The sequence below is a fragment of the Epinephelus fuscoguttatus genome, linkage group LG9, assembly GCF_011397635.1.
Source record: "Epinephelus fuscoguttatus linkage group LG9, E.fuscoguttatus.final_Chr_v1".
Taxonomy (NCBI): domain Eukaryota; kingdom Metazoa; phylum Chordata; class Actinopteri; order Perciformes; family Serranidae; genus Epinephelus; species Epinephelus fuscoguttatus.
In genome coordinates this window covers 43,530,703-43,553,105 of record NC_064760.1, presented here as the reverse complement: position 1 = coordinate 43,553,105, position 22,403 = coordinate 43,530,703, and positions in this window count along the sequence as shown.

Genomic DNA, 22,403 nt, shown 5'->3' with positions numbered 1-22,403 from the left:
TTATTGCAGCCTATTGTTGCACAAAGCTTGGGCATTTTTTATTTATTACTGGCGGTAAATAACTGTTTGTAAGCTAACTGTGATTTTACCGCCTGTTTATCAAGATCACAAGATCTCGCGAGAACTTGTTTTCTGAGACAGACAGGGCTCAAACAAAGTTCATTTTCTCTTGATCTGTGCGGATGAAAAATGCAGCTTTAGTGTCAGAATGTTGGTAAGATGTGTGGCTTGTGGAAAACGAACCCAATATTTACTTTAGTGACTATAAGGCAAAAGAATTGACCATGAATTGTGATCACGTTCATTTTCCACATTGACGACAATACATTCAGAGCTGCCGCAAGTCTCCTACGGGGGCGTGGCACTGACGTCACTGAATCAGGAAGTGAGCTGAGTGGGGTATCTCGCTTCATCCAGTATCTCTGATTATATCCATTCGCCATACAGCTCTAGTTTGTAAAACTTGCTTTCTGTTGAATATTTCAGTCTTAAACCCAAGCCCAAATCATCTTCCAGAGCTGCAGAATATTTAGTACAACAATCTGCATATGCCAAGTCATACTCCTTGTGACAAGTAAAGTGGACACGGTAGTGTTTCCCCCGCTGGCCCCACCCATGGGTTCCCGCTCAGCTCATACTTTAAATCATGGTGAAGTAATGGGTTTTTAAAACACTTTTCTCAGCTTGAGGAAAGTTTTACAAATAAAAAATATCTATGAATCAAAATTTATTATAGAAAGAGTCATAATTGAGCTTCTTTGTGGTTTGAGGTGTCCTGTCAACAGTTTCACAGATGTCTCTTTTATAATGGCGGCCTGTGGGGGAAATGCTTTTTGGGCCACAGGGGATTTTTTTGCTGCAATGCTGTACAAGTAGCCACTGGGAAAAATTGCCTCTAACATTACATAATGGACTGATCCATTTATGGGGCTGGAGGGAGGTGGCCTGCACATGCCTGAATGTGTGCCTATAGGTAGGCTAATGACAATTTTTGGGCCATGTAACCCCTAATCAGATGGGCTGTTTCAACATCAGGTGGGCTGCAGCTAGCAGGTCTTTTTTTCCATACATTTTTTTCCCAACAGTACTGGTGTTGGCTTTAAGGACAAAGTGTGGTGGCCCATCTTGCATTTGCAAGAATTGCCAGGCCAGTCCAAGCCTGACCATGGGCCTCAAATAGTTATAGAATCAGTATTCAACAGAGTTTACTATTACAAAAGTTAAGATTACTGGTTACTTTTTTGGCAATTTGGGTGCAGCAGAACAAGCTGTAAACTCACCATAAAAGGAATACTTGAAGTTAGCAACACCAGCGACCATAGTCAGATGTATCCCTGGGGCCAGAGCGGGCGACACTGAGTCAAATTTAAAACTGCTGGCTAAGGCTAAACGTAGATTTAATAAGACTGTTATTCATATCGGCTGCAATGACACCTTGTTATGCCAATCAGAGGTCATAAAAATTAATATTGCCTCAGTGTGTGAATATGCTAAAACTATGTAGGACTCGATAGTTTTCTCTGTACCCCTCCCAAATCGCACCACTGATGAGATGTTTAGTTGCATGTCATCATTTAATCGCTGGCTGTCCAGGTGGTGTCCAACAAACAATGTGGGTTTCGTTAATCATTGGCAAACTTTCTGGGGAAAACATTCCACAATAAGGAAAAAAATAACTCATGAAGAACTCCACCTGCCCTGCATTTAGAGACCTGCAAAAACCTGTGAATTTAGAGAGGGAACACAGAATGATACAAAGGGACACAGGGTCATTTAAAATTTAACCGAAAATTTGCTGTCTCTCAGTTTTTCAGTAGCTATCCGGCCCCACCAGCAGTTATTGCTAATTGCTGAAGGTGTGTGCTTTGTGCATTCTGCTGAATGAGAGGCTGTTGCTGCATAGTAGCTAACTCATTCTTGGGCTCCGGTGGGTTGTGGTCTTTGTGCTACTAGGTTAGCCGTTAACGAGAGTCTGTCACTGCAATGTGGCTCGTTCTTCTTTTCAGCTCCTTCAGTGGACATGCCCCCCCCCCCCCCCCCCCCAAGCATCTTAGAGCATAAAATATACTCAGCCCCACTGCTGGGGCAGCACAAGCACTGGAGAGGGCACCAAAACAGCCCAGTATCATAATCATCAGGTGAGCTCATTGCATTAACTCTCTCAGATACAACCTGGTTTGAGTTGTGTTGCCAAGGGGTTCAGTGAACACAGAGCAGCTGCAGTGCAAGCTCACTGAGCAGTAAGCTTAGGCTTTTAGGTTATTATTACAGTTATTAAAACAGTCAGTTTCCTTGGTTGAAAGAAATTTTTCGAATCTTAAGCTCATTAAAACATACCTGGGTCCTACAATAGGACAGGGGCGTCTAAGTAAGATAAGATAAGATAAGATAAATCTTTACTTTCATTGTGAAGTCATACTTGTGTATCACAGCACAACATAAATTGGGATACTGTCCACTTTGGCGCAAAAGAAGACATATAAAAAACAAGATAAAATGAAATATATGAAGAATAGAACAATATATACAGAATATACGCTTAAGTGTGATCTAAAGTGCAGGTGATAAATAGATTATTGTTGGTGATAAATATATTGTTCATTGCACATGACCCATTGTTGAAGAAAAAAAGGCAGCTAATCAGATGAGGTTTGTATTTAGTGCTATTAGTGCTATTGCCCTGTTATAAAAGCTAACCCTGAGTCTATTTGTCCGTGACTTCAGCGCCCTGAATCTCCTGCCAGAGGGCAGCAGCTCAAACACCCAGTGTCCTGGGTGCGTGCAGTCTCTCAGGATGCTACGTGCTCTCTTGAGACAGCGGTACTGTAGAGGTCCTTCAGGGAGGGGAGAGGGTGGCCAATGATTTTCTGGGCGGTGTTAATGACCCTTTGTAGTGCCATCTTGTGTGCCATGGTACAGCTGGAGAACCACGCAGAGATGCAGTATGACAGCACACTCTCAATGGAGCAGTGGTAGAAGATGGTCAGAAGCTCCCTCCTCAGGTTGATCCTCCTGAGGATCCTCAGGAAATGGAGACACTGCTGGGCCTTCTTCACGACCGCTGAGGTGTTAACACTCCATTGAAGGTCTGCGTCCATGTGCACACCCAGGAACTTGATGCTGGGCACCCTCTCCACACCCTCCCTGTTGATGCAGATGGGCTGCAGGTCAGGCTTCCTCCTCCTGAAGTGAACGATCAGTTCCTTGGTTTTTGAGGTATTGAGAACCAAGTTGTTGTCTGCACACCACCCCACCAGCCTTTGGATCTCATCCCTGTATGCCGTCTTGTCGCTTCCAGAGATGAGCCCCACCACGTTGGTGTCGTCAGCGAACTTAATGATGGCATTGTCTGGGTGGGTGCTGTCACAGTCATGGGTGTACAGAGTGTACAGAGGAGGGCTCAGCACACAGCCCTGTGGAGAGCCGGTGTTGAGGCTGAGGGCTGTTGAGAGATGGGTACCCACTCTGACTCTCTATATACAGTCAGAAAGAAAGTTTCTGATCCAGCAGTAGGTGGTGAAAGGAAGTCCAATGTCCAGTAACTTTACTGTCAGTCTGTCTGGGAGTATTGTGTTAAAGGCAGAGCTAAAGACGAAGAGCAGCCTAGCATAGCACCCCTGCTGTTCCAGGTGGGAGATGGTGGTGTGAAGCGCTGTGACAATGGTGTCCTCTGTCAGTCTGTTAGCTCTGTATGCAAATTGAAGTGGATCAAAAGTGGGTGAGAGGCAGCACATGATGTGACGTCGGACCAGTTTCTCAAAACACTGCATTATAAAAGGTGTCAGAGCAACGGGTCGGTAGTCATTGAGGCTGCTGATGGTGGTCTTTTTGGGCAGCGGGACGATTGTGGCCGACTTCAGGCATGTTGGGATGATGGACTGGGACAGTGATGCATTGAAGATCTTGGTGAAGACCTCAGCGAGCTGGTCTGCACACTCCCTGAGGACCTTCCCCGTCACTCCATCTGGTCTGGCGGCCTTCCCAGGGTTCACTGACCTCAGTGTGGCCCTCACCTGGTGCTCCTGCACCGTGAGGCTGGAGCTGCTGCAGTCCAGTGTTCAAGCTGCGGCTGCCTCGGATCCCTTCACCTTGAAGCGTGCAAAGAAGAGGTCAAGCTCCTCCGCGAGCGCAGCGTCTCCCTCAGCCATCATGGTGTTGCTGGACTTGTAGTGAGTGAGGTGCTGGACTCCCTGCCACACCTGTCATATGTTGTTGTCTTTGAAGTGGGCCTCAATCTTCCTCTTATAAGCTACCTTGGCCTCTCAGTTGCCTCTTTTCAGTTCAGCTCTGGCTGTGCTGTACTGCTCTCTATCACCACATCTGAACGCGACGTCATGTTATTGAAATATATACTGTCATATAATTCTGGTTTTCTTATTTGTAATATTGGTTTTGAAAATGTAGTTCTTCGACTTAGTTTGTTTAACTTTAATTGGGGTTAGGGTTAGTGGTTAGCTGTTAGTGTGTACTGGTAAAAGGGTTGTTAAAAATGTGACAATGCTTATGTTTAACCACTATGTATACTGGGTCTCATTCATGAAATGTGAGCAGAACGTGTGTAAACTGTGACATGTATTTCAGCATTCATCAGTATGTTAGTGGCTCTGATTTTTTTCATATTGCTTAAAGTTAAACCTGACAGGAGATTAGAAATATAACAAATTTAGCAAAATTAGTTAAAAAAAAAAAGAAAAGAAAGAAAGGAAGAGAAAATCGCAGGGCCATCAGGAACAAAACGGCACAAACACCTAGAAGTAAGTAGTAAGCCGTGTTCCCTTACTACACGCTTTAGATGTGTGTGTGTGTGTGTGTGTGTGTGTGTGTGTGTGTGTGTGGTCAGTTTTGAGTGGGAAATACATGAAAAAAATTAAACGGACAGTTGTATGTGTATATACTAAACATCATTAGGGATTTACAGAAACAAAAAATCAAACATATAGTCATGTACATATGCCATGTAAGCTGGTGTGACAGTGAGTTGCATGCGTTGCTGTCTGTTGTGCTCCCGTGCCGTGCCGTGAACTTCAAGTTGGAAACAAGGTGCTTTATTAGTTAAAAAAACAACAACAAAAAAACAGAGGCTTAAAAGATCCAGGGCTATAGCCAGGAATGCCCAGGTCTAACGACATCCATGGCTCAGATGATGCAAGCAATGCATTCATCTGCAGCTGTGACCGGGAGGAGCCTCCTCCTGTTGCTGCTGTGTTGTTGTTTTTTTTGTTGTTGTTGTTTTGTGCGTGTGAATTTATGTTTTTTTTTTCTTGCATCATCTTTTATATTGAACCATTTTCATTTTTAACTTCTTGGATGGTTCTTACAACAGAGGACATGGAGTTAACATACCTTTGATTTACCTGTCCCTGTCATACCACTAGATAGATAGATAGATAGATAGATAGATAGATAGATAGATAGTGGTCAAATTGAGGGGGGATGAGTGGATATGCCATCCCTTTGTTAGAAAATTGACCAAAAAGCATCCCCCTTGTTAATCTAGAATCTGTGTTTGCAGGCACAGACGTAATTTGAGGGGGGGACACAGGGGACATGTCCCCCACACTTCCTATATCTGTGCCCTCTGTCCCCCGCACTTTTTACAGATGTTACAACCCTTCAATTCGTTTTTAACAAGTGGTAACGTGTTTTTCTGAGCCGTCTTTAAACGCACCATGAGTAGGCGGCACCAGGCGGCATACACAAGCTGTCCTGTTGTGATCAGAATCAATCGCACACAGACGAGACGTATGCTACTGGGCAATGCGGCTGTGTTAACTATGTTCAGCAAACCATCCAGAAAGAAGCAAAAAACCTTGCACAGTTTCTTCCAAACAAACCGTGTAAGTTGAGTAATGCTGTTGCATGTAGATAATGTTAGCTAAATGATGACTAATTAATAGATGCCAATGTATCAAGTTAAGCTAGTTAACAAGAGCACCAGTTGTTACCTATATTAAATCGCTTGCTAGCAAGTTTCATGCTAGGAATAAACCCACTCCTCCTTAAAAAGAACTTGTGATCAATATTGCTTTGCACATATTTTTTTTTAATCTTTATTGCCACAGTGGACCAGAGGCCAGCAAGGATGATCATGCAGGGTCTTCACAGGTGAGAAGAGAATATAACTGGCTGAGAGAAAATATGTATAGCATAAAAGTGACTTTGAGCTTAATTTCTACAGCTATGTCACCACTACTATTCTTCATTCTGTTTATGAATTTCGCTTTGCACATGTATTATCTATATTATTGCAATAGATAGAAGAGGGACAGGGAGAAACCAGGCAGGTATCAGGACAGGGACCTGACAGCAGCACCAATTATCAGTCCAAGGCTTCACAGGTAAGGAGAAATTATAACTGGCTAAGGAAAGGTCTATAGGATAAGAGTGACTCTAAGATTAATTTTCACAGCTATTTCAGAACTACTCTTATTTATACTTATTTATGTTTTTTGTCTGTATTGCAATAGCAATACTACTGCATTATTTGTGTTTTTTAAAGGCAGCAGGTATAGGTCATGCCATTTTTCTTTATCTTGATTAATTTTGCACATCTGTGCTGTCATATTTGATGATGTCTGCACGCAAAACAATCAAAGCTACATTGCATCCCCCTTGTTAAAAATGAACAATTCAACCACTGTTGATAGATAGATAGACAACTCCACTTAAGCCAAAATAACTTCAGTCTCAGCAGTGTTAAAGTTTTTCTTTATTCTTTCTTCTCTCTTTCTTAATTTGCTCCATGTTCGCAGGTTGACAGGAGTTGGTGTTGGTTTTTAGTACCGAGGTTCTTTAAATCTACTCACAGATTTACTAACAATTCAGGAATGAGACCCATTGTCTGTAAAATCCTAATCCAAAAAACTACTACTACTTACTATAGCTGTGAAAGAGATATCAAATCCAAATATGGCATAAAGTCCAAGAACCTCAAACTTGTACCTAAGTACAATACTTGAGTAAGTGCACTTTCCATACCTGGAATATAAATCAGTGCACAGCTGTAGAGGTTTGTCTTGTGACCAGGATGGCACCTTCAGTTAGTTAAAAAGGAAGTGCTGATAGCAAGGCATACATAAAGGTGTCCCTCTGCATCAGTGATCAGTATAGCAGAGCACTAAAGCAATCTTTCATACAACCCACTCAGTCTAAGAGAGGACAGATCCAAAGATGTGTGTGTGCACAAATGCATTATCAAATACACACCCTGTTGCTCCCTGTAATACGCCCTCTCTCTGATTAAGTATCATATCATTTGGGCTCAAAGCAAACCATGAATTGGGGCCTAGGCCTCCAAGCCTGACACAGCCTGCTCTTCCCAACTAAACACACACACACACACACACACACACACACTCACTCTCTCCCATGCCATCTGGCTGGATGGACCGACAAGATTGCTTTTGGAGTTGAAATGTAGAGTTTGCTGTTGTTCTGTCTACACTACAATAAACTATAACCTCCAGGTAATCATCACAACACAGATAACAGGCATGAATCAGCTCAGGGAGTAAAGTACCATCATCTTAACAAGCATTCATCAGTGTCACACTACTTACCAGGATTTATGCTAACATTTTTGTTATATAAGCCTATTGTACTGTTCTGATCTAAGCTATGCTCATCTCAGTTAAACTTGGGCTGGGCTTGAAAACAAGACATTATACCTGTAACCGCTACATGTAACCACTGTATATTGAAGTTTGTTCCTGTACACATCACACTACAAGCTTGCATATTTAGATATGTACTTGCCAAGCAGTAACGTACAAGCTGAAAAGTGAAGCCAGCACAGAAGTGCTAGAAACTGCAGTTCTTTGAATGGCCACACGAGGCTGACTCCAGAAGCCAGTCAGTCCCCAGAGACCCCCATGTTAGAATGCTCAACAATTTCCCTGTTAATGACAGCTGTACAGGGGGTGAATTTTCATGTAACTTACCCATTTACATGTTATTAAGGTTTATGTTTTGCATAATTAATAGGGGTGTAACAATACATGCATTTGTATTGTAGCGTTCGGTACAAGGCTTTTGGTTCAGTGTCCATTACAAGCGAAATGATTCGGTGAACTATCCTATTACAAATCACGTTACTAACATACTTACTAACTGACTGACTTCTCTTCAGCCCCTGTTGGACTGAAGGCTGCAATGAGATCTCTCCATCACATTTCGTCCTTGGCAACATACTGCTCTTCTCCCCATGACAGCTGCATCTTATTCTGCAGACACGCCAGCTAGTAGGGCTGTTTCTAGCTTTTTGGGGGCCCTATGCAAAACCTTCATTTGTCCCCCTATTTCAGTCACTCTTGAACCAAATCACACACCACATCTGCATTATATTACATATACTGTTAATGATCCAAATACTACGTTTTACACGTAAAAAAAACAAAAAAACAACGTATTTTAATTTAATTTAGCTGTTAATATTAAAATTAAAACCAAGTGTCACTGGCCCCCATCAAAAAAGAAGCTTGTCTGCTGGCCTGCGCCAGGCTCCATCAAAAGATACTAACAATTTTACTGAGGGAAACCCTGCATTAAAGTAAGTGGCACATACTGCAGGTGAAAATGAGTAAGCTAACTAAGGTTAGCTATGTTATTTTTTCATGTGCAGTGTTAATCTTTGATGTTATGATAAGGAGGATAGAGAGGGAGAAATGAGGTGGGAGATGATTTTTTATCTCAGCTGAAGAGGCTATCCTTATTTGTTTGATTGGTTGAAAAATAAGTGCTGTTTTTCATAATATTGCACTGGCCCTCACGGAAAGTAACTTGTCAGTTATTTATTAGGCAGTTTTTTTTTTTTACTTTTTTAACTTTTTCAAATGGTAATTTTCACTTTAACTTAAGCCATTTTTTATAGGAGTAATTGGACTTTTATTTGAGCATAGATACTCTACTTACTGCTGCTGTATATTATTGATATTTTGTGTTACATGAGAGTGTAAAAGGCCCCTCAACTGTCCAGCAGGATGATTCTCCCTTTCTAACAGAAAATGATTTGATAGCTGTGACTTAATGTGCTCTACTTTACAATAATTGAATCATGTGTCAGCATAATAGAATCCAGTTTGGTGGTCTGCATATACTATAGGCCATAGTGTTTGTGTGTGTGTGTGTGTGTGTGTGTGTGTGTGTGTGTGTGTGTGTGTGTGTGTGTGTGTGTGTGTGTGTGTGTGTGTGTGTGTGTGTGGACTGATGATATTTTAGAAGTTGGCAGCTTCACCAAATGGTGATTAGTGGTGATTAGCATCAAACACCTGCACATTCACATTAGCGACAGCTTAACTGGTTATACTGTTCAGAGTTAAATATGGCTATATTTTGAACTGAATAGCACACACACGCACGCACACACACACTTACACACACACATACACAAGATATTATTCATCCTAGAGAAATCCTTTCCTGTAGTCAAATAACTGATACACCATTGAAGTGACTGATTTGTATTATAGCTAAAAGCTATAAATAAATGAATAAATTATTAGAGCTCCAGAAATATCGATAACACTTTAGAGACGGCACACCCTTTAAATGAATTATGTGTTCTACATGTCCATTCATCTTCATGAAACAATTACCAGTCTTTTGTTGGCAGTAGTTAAGTGTGTTTATTGATGCAGGATATCATAGGCAGGGGTGTAATGGAGGCAAACCCTCCTAAACCCATTTTACCCTCCTCTTTGCAGAGAAGAAGGAGTCTATTCACATGGGGTTTGGGGTTTTTGGTTTCATACCTTGTAGTGATCATCAACTAGGCTACAGCTTAGGGACTGTTCATTATTTATGAGGGGAGGGGGTGGTACAAAAAGGGGGAGTTATGTCAAATAATTCATTTAGCACTGGGGAAGGACTTGTGTTTTTATTTTGGCTCAGGGGAGGGGCATACAAATTTAAATGGATGTATTCTTTATTATTTACCACTGTTTTTTGAAGAAAACGTCCTCCAAACCTGTGAGCAGGTTCGGAGGGTACGTTTACTTTAAAAATCATCAAAATTACTCCATTTATCATAGCCAGAAACTGTAAGAACTGAAATTATCATTGGATTTTCTAATTTCCGACAGTCCTTGGATGCATCACGTGCCACAAACACATCCATTAAAAATTTGGCCAAAAATTATTTGTTTGCTGGAACCAACCAGTATGCAGGACAGGAGTGAAAAAATTAGGCTTTTTTCATTCATTCATTCATTCATTCATCTTCTAACCGCTTCATCCTCTTGAGGGTCGCGGGGGGGCTGGAGCCTATCCCAGCTACATCGGGCGAGAGGCAGGGTACACCCTGGACAGGTCGCCAGACTATCGCAGGGCTGACACATAGAGATAAACAACCATTCACGCTCACATTCACACCTACGGACAATTTAGAGTCACCAATTAACCTAGTCCCCAATCTGCATGTCTCTGGACTGTGGGAGGAAGCCGGAGTGCCCGGAGAGAACCCACGCTGACACGGGGAGAACATGCAAACTCCGCACAGAAGGGCTCCCACGCCTGGGATCGAACCGGCAACCCTCTTGCTGTGAGGCGAGAGTGCTAACCACCACACCACCGTGCAGCCCAGGCTTTTTTCAACTCGAGATAAAAAAAATGAAGTCACACCCCAGCCATGCCCCTCCACTGATAATTAAAGAACAGCCCCTTAGGTGATTCACTCTTCTGTTTACAAGTGCTGCATCACACATAAGGAGAAACAGTTTTATAACAACTGTAATATTCTAGTTCAAGTCACAAATCCTATCAGTGCGGCGGCAGTGATCCGGTGGGAAATTACACATGCAGATTAGAAGAGACAGATGCTGTATCTGTAAAGGTAATGGGGTGCAGTAACTTTATGTATTAAGGGAACAATCTGATGAGGTGACCCATATCAAATGTTTCAACTTAAGCCCACACATCTACTCCAGAACACCCAGTGGTATTTTTTTATTACCACTCCTGAAAGAAGAAATAACTCATTTTTACTCCTACAAATGAAAAGTTGAATTCAGTTCAGTTCAGTACACTCAAGGATTGTTGTAGGCTACTGTAGTCACAGCCTCAAGGCTTATTTATGCTCAACATTAGATATGGAGATGCATTCATTTCGTCCCTATTTGAGCACATTTCCTGAAAGCTTACAGAGTGCAGAGCCGCACACACACACACACACACACACACACACAACAACAAAACAAGTGCAGCTGCGCAGTTACTGAAAAGTAACCAGGACGCTGAATTTCTGACCATTACTGCCCGCAACCGCAATGTGTATGTCTATTCCCGCCCGCTCCTGCAAAACTCTGAGAATTTATGTCCACACAATAATAGAGATGCATTGATTTTGTGTCTTCTCCCGTCCCGCAGGAGAAACACGTCATTTTATAGGCTATTAATAAAGAGATTCATGGGGTTGTTTGTTTCATTTCCCTGGTCTGCATGTCTTTTGACGCACTGGTCAAGAATAGCGCTCCTATTTCGTTGTTTTCATTTAGTTTTTAATGAAATAAAGGCTGTTTCATATTCTATTCTCCTCCTCTGTATTTATTTATTTTTCTACCTTTATATAATCACGCAGTGATTGAGGTTAAGGCAAGCCCGGCGCCAGGATGAAGTTACTGAGGGGGCGGTTAAAAATTACGAGGGGGCAAATCTTTATTATGCAACATATAGGTTCACACAGTGAGTTATAAAGAGCGCGCAGACGTGCGTAATAGTCGCGCATAATGACAGCTCATCGCCGGTGAAACACAATAAACTGCACGTCTTCTTTCATGTTTGTCTCATGACAGATGGAGCTGACAGACAGACAGACAGACAGACAGACAGGTGGAGCAAACGGCAAATTGGTATAAAAGCTGGTTCAGGGCATATTCGTCCATTTATGAATAAATATGGAGTGGAAACGCTCATGCATGTGCACCAAGTTCCTGTGTTGACATCCTGTTGCTAGGCTACATCTTCTTCTTCTTCTTCTTTTTCTTCTTCTACTGTTTAATGGGGACCCGCGGGACCCGGCGGGACCCAATCCCAATGCAGCCCTCTATGTCAGAGTACAAAAGTTACCCGGGCCATGGCCCCCCCGGTTCCGCGGTCTATGCCTAGCACACAGATCTGTGAACACTGATTGGTCAGTAGTGGACGGTCACTCTGCTCAGGGCTGAGTTGCGGCTGGTTTTGAGGCAGAAGCCACTGTTCGTATCGTGGGGAGTTTAATTAGTAGACTGTAACTATAAAATATAAGGGATGTTTTGCTGCCTATTGCAGCAGCAGGAGTTGGAGACAAAGTAACTTCATTCACTGGGCCATTTTGTTCTGAAAATGTCAGCGTGCAGCCTCATTCTGTGGACGAGACAAGGGGTGCAGACTTTCCTCTGTGTCACCGATAATGAGGAAATACAGTGAGAGCTGGATGGAGCAGTGAGTGACAACAACAAAGTTTGGAATTTATAAAAAACAAACTTGACGGGAGAATGTGCAGTCCTCCACGCAAACTCTGACTCTGCTGTACGCACATAAACTGGAGAAATGAGAAACTGCGACTCCGATGGCAGAAGGATGAAAAGCAAGAAAAAGTGTGAAAGTGATACTACTGTGTGTAAAATAAATCAAAATATGACCTCTCACGGAAGATATGAAGAGCTAATTTGTAAAAAATAAATAAAGCCGTTTTTAAACTACATAAACTCCCTGCTCGAGGATCAGTCAATCAATTTTATTTATAAAGCCCAATATCACAGATCACAATTTGCCTCACAGGGCTTTACAGCATGTCCGATGTGGCAGACGGGAGACTGCGGGGGGAGCGGCTCTTCAGGGACCGGGGGTGGGCTTGTGCTGTGCTACACAACATGGCACAGAGGGAGAATGTGCCACCACCACTACCTGAGGCCAATGTCATCCTTGACCCCGACCCCCACCCCCCTGTGTGTGAGCAAAATGCTGCTGATGTGCGCCAGCGTCTGGAGGTGATGCAACGCATATAACAAACACACAAGAGGTAGAGAAATTATGTTTTATTCACCAACTGTTTAAGTGTGTCATTTACGGCTGTTAAGACAGTTTTTATGTCCCGCAACTCGTTGGCCACCTCGTTAATTGCAGTGATTGTGTCCCTCTGCACTTGCAGGACTGCATCTGTCAGGACAAGGCCACTGCGGGAGGGTGCATGAGGTGCTGTGGCATCCCCGGCGTCTCCAGCCTCTCAAGCCACAGGTGGAGCACCACTGCTGGAACACCCGGGGGCTGCAAAGACAAATTATTCAACTTTAAATAAATTCAACTTTTGTGAATGACGTCTCAATTGTGTTTGTACTGTACATGTTCATTTTACTGTAATTTCAAACAAGACATACACTTAACTGCATCATCCGGTGCTTCTGGCACATTTGGTACTTCTGGCGCATCTGTGTTCCCCTCCGCCTCCGTCACCACGCCACTTAAGAGGGACTCGCCGATTATCCCCGCCAGCTTCTCATCTGTGGGGGTGAGCTCCGGTGTCCCCTTTCCCCCACCAGTCGCACATACACTTCTGTGTAGGGCCAGGCACTTTTTTGCCTCCACTTTTATGTCTGACCATTTCTTCTTTATTTCAGCCGCAGTCCAGCCCTCTGAGGCAACGTTGTTGACAGCATCTGCCACATGCTGCCACTCTTCCGCCTTTTTGGCATTAGTAATGCCCACGCTGTGCCCACCAAACAACACAACTTTTCTTTTTTCTACCTCATCTACAAAAATTTCCATTCACATTGCGTGAAATTTCGTTTCTTTGCTCTTTTCTCCTTCTTTCTCGGTATGAATGAATATGCATCAAGGGTGTTCCCCCAACCTTTTATAGCCACATATGGGCGGGGCAAGGCGCTCCCTCAGGTGCGTCAACTTTAGAGTTGATTGTGATGTATAACTCGAAACAGACGTAGGACGTGGGTAGGTAGTTTTTGTGCTCACACATTTCCTGTGTTTCCTCCATACGCCATTTCTAGTGATCTTTCCTACGCACAGTTTTATAAATGAGGCCCCTGGACTTGTGAGTTGCAACTTTTGTTATCCAAGTGATAAGTGATTGTAATGGGTGGTCATTTTATTTATTTAATTTATTTATTTTGAGTACTTACACCCATTAGAGAGAAAAGGAAAATAAAAATAAAAAAATGAATGAGGGAAAAACATATTAGCCTTGTGGTCATTTTAATGAGGACAGTGGCGGATGAGCTTTGAAGGAGGGGACAGGGACAGTTGTCCACTGGGGCGCTGGGGGTGGGTGTCCCGCATTGTCCCTCACAAACTTACTCCTTGTCCCACATTTGGTTTATTGGGACCTGGGGCCTGTATCACGAAGTGAGATCAACCTTTCCTGGGTTGCCCAGACCTATCCTGGTTTGACTAACCCTAACAATGGCAATCAGGATAATCGGTATCACGATGCTGGATGTCAACTCAGTAACTCAACCCAGGGTTGCTTTATCAAGAGCCGTGAACACGCACGCAGCGGACCAATCACAATCATGAGAGAAGTGCAGCGTCACTGAGCGTCCTCACAGAGTGCCGTATGTGAGGGAAAAAAGGTATTTCTCTTGAGGATCAGAGATTAATTCTACTAAAATATGAGGACGAGAAAAGCAACATCACAGAAAAGGCCAACACCGTGGCAGCTGCAGGAGGAGGAAACATGTGTGGCAACGCATAACGGGATAAATAATATTTAGCTTTAGTTTAGATTAGTTTATTTTCACATAATGTTAAAAACAGACAGTATAAAATTTACAAGATTAAAAAAAGAAAAGTGCCAGAGAGGTTAGAAGCCACTAAAAGCTTATCAAAGAAATTCCCCTGTCAAAACATCAATGAAATCACATGATAGAGAAGAAAAAAAACGGGTCAGGAAAGAAGAAATAGAGGAGGAGAGAGGGAAAAATCAAGACAAAACAAGGTAGCAAATAAAATGATGTGTAGGTTAAATGACTCATCACTGGTTCAAGTAGCTACAGTACCTGTACCTGTACATCTGACACTGATCACACCCTTGAATCCCATGAAATCAATGCTGCGCAGATGAATTGCGTGTATTACAATCTCGTCTAACATCATTGCGTCTGATAAATTGGTCTTCTTTGTCATAACGTTATATATTCAATTCAATTCAATTCAATTTTATTTATAAAGCCCAATATCACAAATCACAATTTGCCTCACAGGGCTTTACAGCATACGACATCCCTCTGTCCTTATGACCCTCGCAGCGGATAAGGAAAAACTCCCCCAAAAAACCCTTTAACAGGGAAAAAAAACGGTAGAAACCTCAGGAAGAGCAACTGAGGAGGGATCCCTCTTCCAGGACGGACAGACGTGCAATAGATGTCGTACAGAACAGATCAGCATAACAAATTAACAGTAATCCACATGACACAATGAGACAGAGAAAGAGAGAGAGAGAGAGAGAGAGAGAGAGATGCAGGTAATGACAGTAGCTTACAACAATATTATTGAAAGTAATAATATTATAGTTATAGTTCTGGCTACTGCGGTACAATATGTTGAAAGTATGTATTAATATCTGGCAGTATACAAGTGTGACAATAGTCATATGTGTGCCGCTGCGATATGAGTTAATCTGAGAGACAGTGGAGCACAAAGGCTCTGGAGAAGAAGCTGAGTTAGTGACATCCAGTTAGTTAGCAAGATGCAGTAATAGAATACGAGAGAGAGAGAGAGAGAGAGAGAGAGAGAGAGAAGGAAAGAAGGTGCCCGGTGTATTATAGGGGGGTCCTCCGGCAGACTAGGCCCAAGTCAGCCTAACTAGGGGCTGGTACAGGGCAAGCCTGAGCCAGCCCTAACTATAAGCTTTATCAAAGAGGAAAGTCTTAAGTCTAGTCTTAAATGTGGAGACGGTGTCTGCCTCCTGGACCGTAACAGGAAGATGATTCCACAGGAGAGGAGCCTGATAGCTGAAGGCTCTGGCTCCTGATCTACTTTTGGAGACTTTAGGGACCACGAGTAACCCTGCGTTCTCAGAGCGCAGAGTTCTGGTGGGATAATAAGGCACTATGAGCTCTCTAAGATATGACGGAGCTTGATCATTTAGAGCTTTATAAGTTAACAGTAGGATTTTAAATTCAATTCTGGATTTTACAGGGAGCCAGTGCAGGGAAGCTAAAACAGGAGAAATATGATCTCGTTTCTTAGTTCCTGTTAGTACACGTGCTGCTGCATTCTGAATTAGCTGGAGAGTTTTTAAGGACTTACTAGAGCTACCTGATAATAGAGAGTTACAGTAATCCAGCCTAGAGGTAACAAAAGCGTGGACCAATTTTTCTGCATCTTTTCGGGTCAGGATAGGCCTAATTTTCGCAATATTACGCAGATGAAAAAATGCAGTCCGTGAGGTTTGTTTTAAATGAGAATTAAAAGACAAATCTTGATCAAATATTACTCCGAGGTTTCTTACAGTAGTGCTAGAGGCCAGAGCAATGCCATCTAGAGAAACTATGTCATCAGATAAAGAGTCTCTGAGTTGTTTGGGGCCAAGAACAATAACTTCAGTTTTGTCTAATTTTAACATCAGGAAATTGGTGCTCATCCAGGTTTTTATGTCTTTAAGGCAGTTATGGAGTTTAGTTAATTGATTACTTTCTTCTGGCTTCATCGATAAATACAACTGTATCATCCGCATAACAATGGAAATTTATAGAGTGATTTCTAATGATGTTACCTAAAGGAAGCATATATAGAGTAAATAGGATTGGTCCGAGCACAGAACCTTGCGGAACTCCAAAACAAACTTTGGTACGTAAGGACGATTCATTATGAACGTGAACAAACTGAAAACGATCAGATAAATAAGATTTAAACCAGCTCAGTACAGAACCTTTTAGGCCAATTAAGTGTTCCAGTCTCTGCAGTAGAATTTGATGGTCAATTGTGTCAAATGCCGCACTAAGATCTAATAAAACAAGTACAGAGACAAGTCCTTTGTCTGAAGCAATCAGAAGGTCATTTGTAATTTTAACTAGTGCTGTCTCAGTGCTATGATGCACTCTAAATCCTGACTGAAATTCCTCAAATAGATTATTATCATGGAGAAAATCACACAGCTGGTCTGCGACTACTTTCTCAGGGATCTTTGACATAAAGGGAAGATTAGATATTGGTCTATAGTTGGCTAACACCTCTGGATCCAGGGTGGGTTTTTTTAGTAGAGGTTTAATTACAGCTACCTTAAAAGACTGTGGTACATAGCCTGTTAATAAGGATGTAATGATCATATCTAATATATGAGTGTTAACTAAAGGAAAGACCTCCTTAAGTAGCCTAGTTGGGATGGGGTCTAAGAGACACGTTGATGATTTAGATGAAGAAATCAATGCAGTCAATTCTTGAATAGAAATTGGGGAGAAGCAATCTAAATATATATTAGGTTTTACAGCTGTGTTTGAGGTTAGATAGGTACTATCTGAGGACAGGAGGTCATGAATTTTGCCTCTAATAGTTAGAATTTTGTCATTAAAAAAGCTCATAAAATCATTACTGCTAAGGGCTAAAGGAATACAAGGCTCAATAGAGCTCTGACTCTCAGTCAGCCTGGCTACAGTGCTGAAAAGAAACCTGGGGTTGTTCTTATTGTCTTCTATTAATGCTGAGTAATAGTTTGCTCTGGCATTGCAGAGGCCCCTCTTATAAGTTTTGAGACTGTCTGTCCAGATTAAACGAGATTCTTCCAGTTTGGTTAATCGCCAATTCCTTTCAAATTTTCGCGATATTTGTTTTAACTTACGGGTTTGAGAGTTATACCAAGGAGCAGACTTTCTTTGCTTTTTTAACTTCTTTTTAAGAGGAGCTACAGAGTCAAGTGTTGTTCGCAGCGAGCCTACAGCGCTATCGACAAAATGATCAAAGTCGGTACAGGAAACCTCTGTTACTGAGGGACTTGGTATTGAATTAAATGATGGAGTAATCTTTTCCTTAAGTTTTGCGACAGCACTATCTGATAAACATCTAGTATAGTAACTGTTGCTGAGTGGCGTGTAATCGAGTAAAAAGAAATCAAAAGTAATCAGATAATGATCTGATAGCGAGGGATTCTGTGGAAAGACTGTTAGGTTATCAATTTCAATTCCATACGTCAGAACTAGATCGAGGGTATGGTTAAAACAGTGAGTGGGTTCATGTACACCCTGACTGAAGCCGATGGAGTCTAATAATGAGATAAACGCAGTAGCCAGGGAGTCATTATCAACGTCGACATGAATGTTAAAATCGCCTACAATAATAACTTTATCTGATTTAAGAACTAAACTGGATAAAAACTCTGAGAATTCAGATACAAATTCAGAATACGGGCCAGGAGCACGGTACACTATAACAAATAAAAGTGGCTGCGAGGTTTTCCAGGTCGGATGTAAAAGACTAAGAACGAGGCTTTCAAATGAATTATAATCTAGTTTAGGTTTAGGGCTGATTAACAGGCTAGAGTTAAAAATGGCTGCAACTCCTCCTCGGCCGCTGCCTCGAGGAATGTGGGTATTGACTGGGAGGAGTGGACTCATTTAGACTAACATATTCATCTGGACACAGCCAGGTTTCAGTGAGACTGAGTAAATCAATATGATTATCTGATATTAATTTATTTACTAACACTGCTTTAGACGATAGAGACCTGATATTTAACAGTCCGCATTTAATTCTCCTGTTTTGTCTTTCTGTCACAGAAGAGGTTTTAATTTTTATGAGGTTGTTATGCACAACTCCTCTTTGTTTAATTTTAGATTTAAATAATTTAGGTGGTCGGGGGACAGACACCGTTTGTATAAAACTATGAAAACTATGGCTGGGTAACTGAACTAGAAGCTCAGAGAGGCGTATAGGACTGCGACTCTGAGTCCGGGTCTCAACTCTGGGTTGTCAGGGATTTAAATTACTAATAAAGTTTGCCAGGTTCCTAGAAATGAGAGCAGCTCAATCCAAAGTGGGATGAATGCCGTCTCTCCTAATAAGACCAGGTTTTCCCCAGAAAGTTTGCCAATTAATAACGAAACCCACATCGTTTGCTGGACACCACCTGGACAGCCAGCGATTAAATGATGACATGCGGCTAAACATGTCATCACTGGTCAGATTTGGGAGGGGTCCAGAGAAAACTACAGAGTCCGACATCGTTTTTGCATATTCACACACTGAGGCAATATTAATTTTAGTGACCTCCGATTGGCGTAACCGGGTGTCATTGACGCCGACGTAAATAACAATCTTACTGAATCTACGTTTAGCTTTAGCCAGCAGTTTTAAATTTGATTCCGCTCTGGCCCCAGGGATACATTTGACTATGGTCGCTGGTGTTGCTAACTTCACGTTTCTCAGAATAGAGCTGCCAATAACCAGAGTTTTATCCTCAGCGGGTGTGTCACTGAGTGGGGAAAAGCGGTTGGAAACGTGAACAGGCTGGTGGTGAGCCGTGGGCTTCGGCTTGGAGCTGTGCTTCTGGCGAACCGTAACCCAACCTCCCGGCTGAACGGGAGTTACCGGAGGACAGTTAGCAGAGGCTAAGGCTATGCTATGTGGCTCCGCACCGGCTACAGGGGGCTGGCTAACTACCGCAGCTACTGAATGGTTTTCCATGGTGCGGAGCCGCGTTTCTAATTCACTAAGCCTCGCCTCCAACGCAGCAAATAAGCTACACTTATTACAATTACCACTGTCGCTAAAGGAGGCAGAAGCATAACTGAACATTTGGCACACCGAGCAAGAAAGAGCAGAGGGAGAAGCCATCGCTAACTTTAAAGCTAATGTAGCTACCAAGGCTAGTAACGTGCAAACAACAGCTAAGAGATTAGCGAGAAAGTCGTAGAAAGGAGGAGAGCTATAAGTGCTTAAACAGAACTAGTGTGGGTTAAGACTTGAAGTAGACGTTTATGGGGTGCCGTTTGTAAAGTGTCTCACGCTGAAAATAACATCAACATTTTGCCACATTTAGCTTCAAACAATGTTTAAAAAAGTATTGTGAATTTTTTAACGTCACCTTTTACCACATTTACAGCAATATTTGTTAACTTAGAAATATATTAAATAGTTAAATCTAAATATTAAATGTGGCACCTAAATGTTAAATCTAAATATTAAATCTAAATCTAAATGCTAAATCTAAATTTAAATCTAAATGTTAAATCTAAATATTAAATCTAAATCTAAATCTAAATGTTAAATCTAAATGCTAAATATAAAAATAAATATAAATGTTAAATCTAAATATTAAATCTAAATCTAAATGTTAAATCTAAATGTTTTGGGTGAAACTAAATATTTAGCTAATATGCAAATTCACACTGCCGGTCACCGGAAATACCAAAATAAAAGCTCGAGATGGTCAGACTTTATAGAATCAAATAACGAATTAAAACCAACTTATCGGGGGAAATGAACACTTGAATATACATAAGCGTGATAATAACTACCTAAAATAACAAGAAACGTGTTTGGAGAAATTTTATTTGACGTGTACTTTGAGTTGTTAGTGTCCCTTCGGAGGGATTAACAACCTAAGCTAAGCTAACAACCGTCAGCTCTTAGCCCCGTTAGCAGTGTCTGTAATAACTCATTAACTCTTAAATGGTCCATGAAAAAAATATTTTTTTCCAGCGGATGTCTTAGTTACAACATGATTGAGCTAGCAAAGCAGTTTTGTGTTGTGATGTGTGGTATTTATTCAGTTTTGGGAAATCACGATGTCTAGAAAGCATCAGTGGCTGCAGCAGCAGCAGCAGCAAAGCTATCAGGACGTCATCTGTTAAATGCCTCCCGTTGTCGGATACGACATGAAACTACTCCAGTTAGCTCAATCATGTTGTAACTAAGACATCCACTGGAAAAAATATTTTCTTCACGGACCGTTTAGAGTTAATGAGTCATTACAGACACCGCTAACGGGGCTAACAGCTAACAGTTAGCCCCGCTAATCTACGATAACCATGTTATTAATTTCAGAACGTGATAGTAATGTTTGTTCAATCATTGTGTTTATAGACTTTACAAACACCAGATTAGTCTAAACGGTGATACAGTGACGTGAAAAACGTGAGATGTGCATATATATATGTAGCTAAACTCCGCTGGTTTTCTACCCGGAAGTATTTGTAAACAACAAGGTGATTCCCTCCGAAGGGACACTAACAACTCAAAGTACACGTCAAATAAAATTTCTCCAAACACGTTTTTTGTTATTTTAGGTAGTTATTATCACGCTAATGTATGTTCAAGTGTTCATTTCCCCCAATAAGTTGGTTTTAATTCGTTATTTGATTCTATAAACAGTCTGACCATCTCGAGCTTTTATTTTGGTACTTCCGGTGACCGGCAGTGTAAATTTGCATATTAGCTAAATATTTAGTTTCACCCAAAACATTTAGATTTAACATTTAGATTTAGATTTAGATTTAATATTTAGATTTAACATTTATATTTAGCATTTAGATTTAACATTTAGATTTAGATTTAGATTTAATATTTAGATTTAGATTTAGCATTTAGATTTAGATTTAATATTTAGATTTAACATTTAACATTTAGGTGCCACATTTAATATTTAGATTTAACTATTTAATATATTTCTAAGTTAACAAATATTACTGTAAATGTGGTAAAAGGTGACGTTAAAAAATTCACAATACTTTTTTCAACATTGTTTGAAGCTAAATGTGGTGTTGATGTTGATGTTGATGTTATTTTCAGCGTGAGACACTTTACAAACGGCACCCCATAGACGTTAAAGCAACGTTAAAGCAACTGAAGTGAGAAAACAGGCTACTAGAATTCACCAGAGCAGTACAGAGACGCTGTCACAGAAACACCGGAAATGACACAACTCGCTTACCGCAATACGTCAGCACGTCAGGCACGAAATGATGCTACAATAAAGCTTAAAGCTGACGCCACAATTAAATCATATCAACACCAAATTGATAGTCTGAATAAAATCATCCTGATATAGAGCTGTGTTAGAAATTAACAGCTGCGCAAACATATACCTAGTCTCCCTCTTTAAAAACCAAAAAGGAAAATCCCTCAGACACCATGAAGTGTAGACATGATAGGCTACTTTCCACATTTCCAGCAGCAAAGCTGTCAATTAGGCCCATTATCTTTAACAGGGATCATTTCCTCCAACAAAAGAAAATGTTGGCACTAATTAATGGTGCTATTAAGTGTCCGCAAATGATCAGTTTCTTTCTTATGAAGGGGTGGGATGAAAGTTTGACTTCTTTCCACTCCTTTTTGAACAATCTTTTCATTGTCTGTTGTTGCTTTCTTTTATTTTTTAATGTTCAAAATAAACTTTCAAATCCAACTCAATCAAATGAATTAAACTTCCCGTCATCACTGGGCTGCATTTCTGTCAGCGGAGTCATTTTTTTCCGAACAGC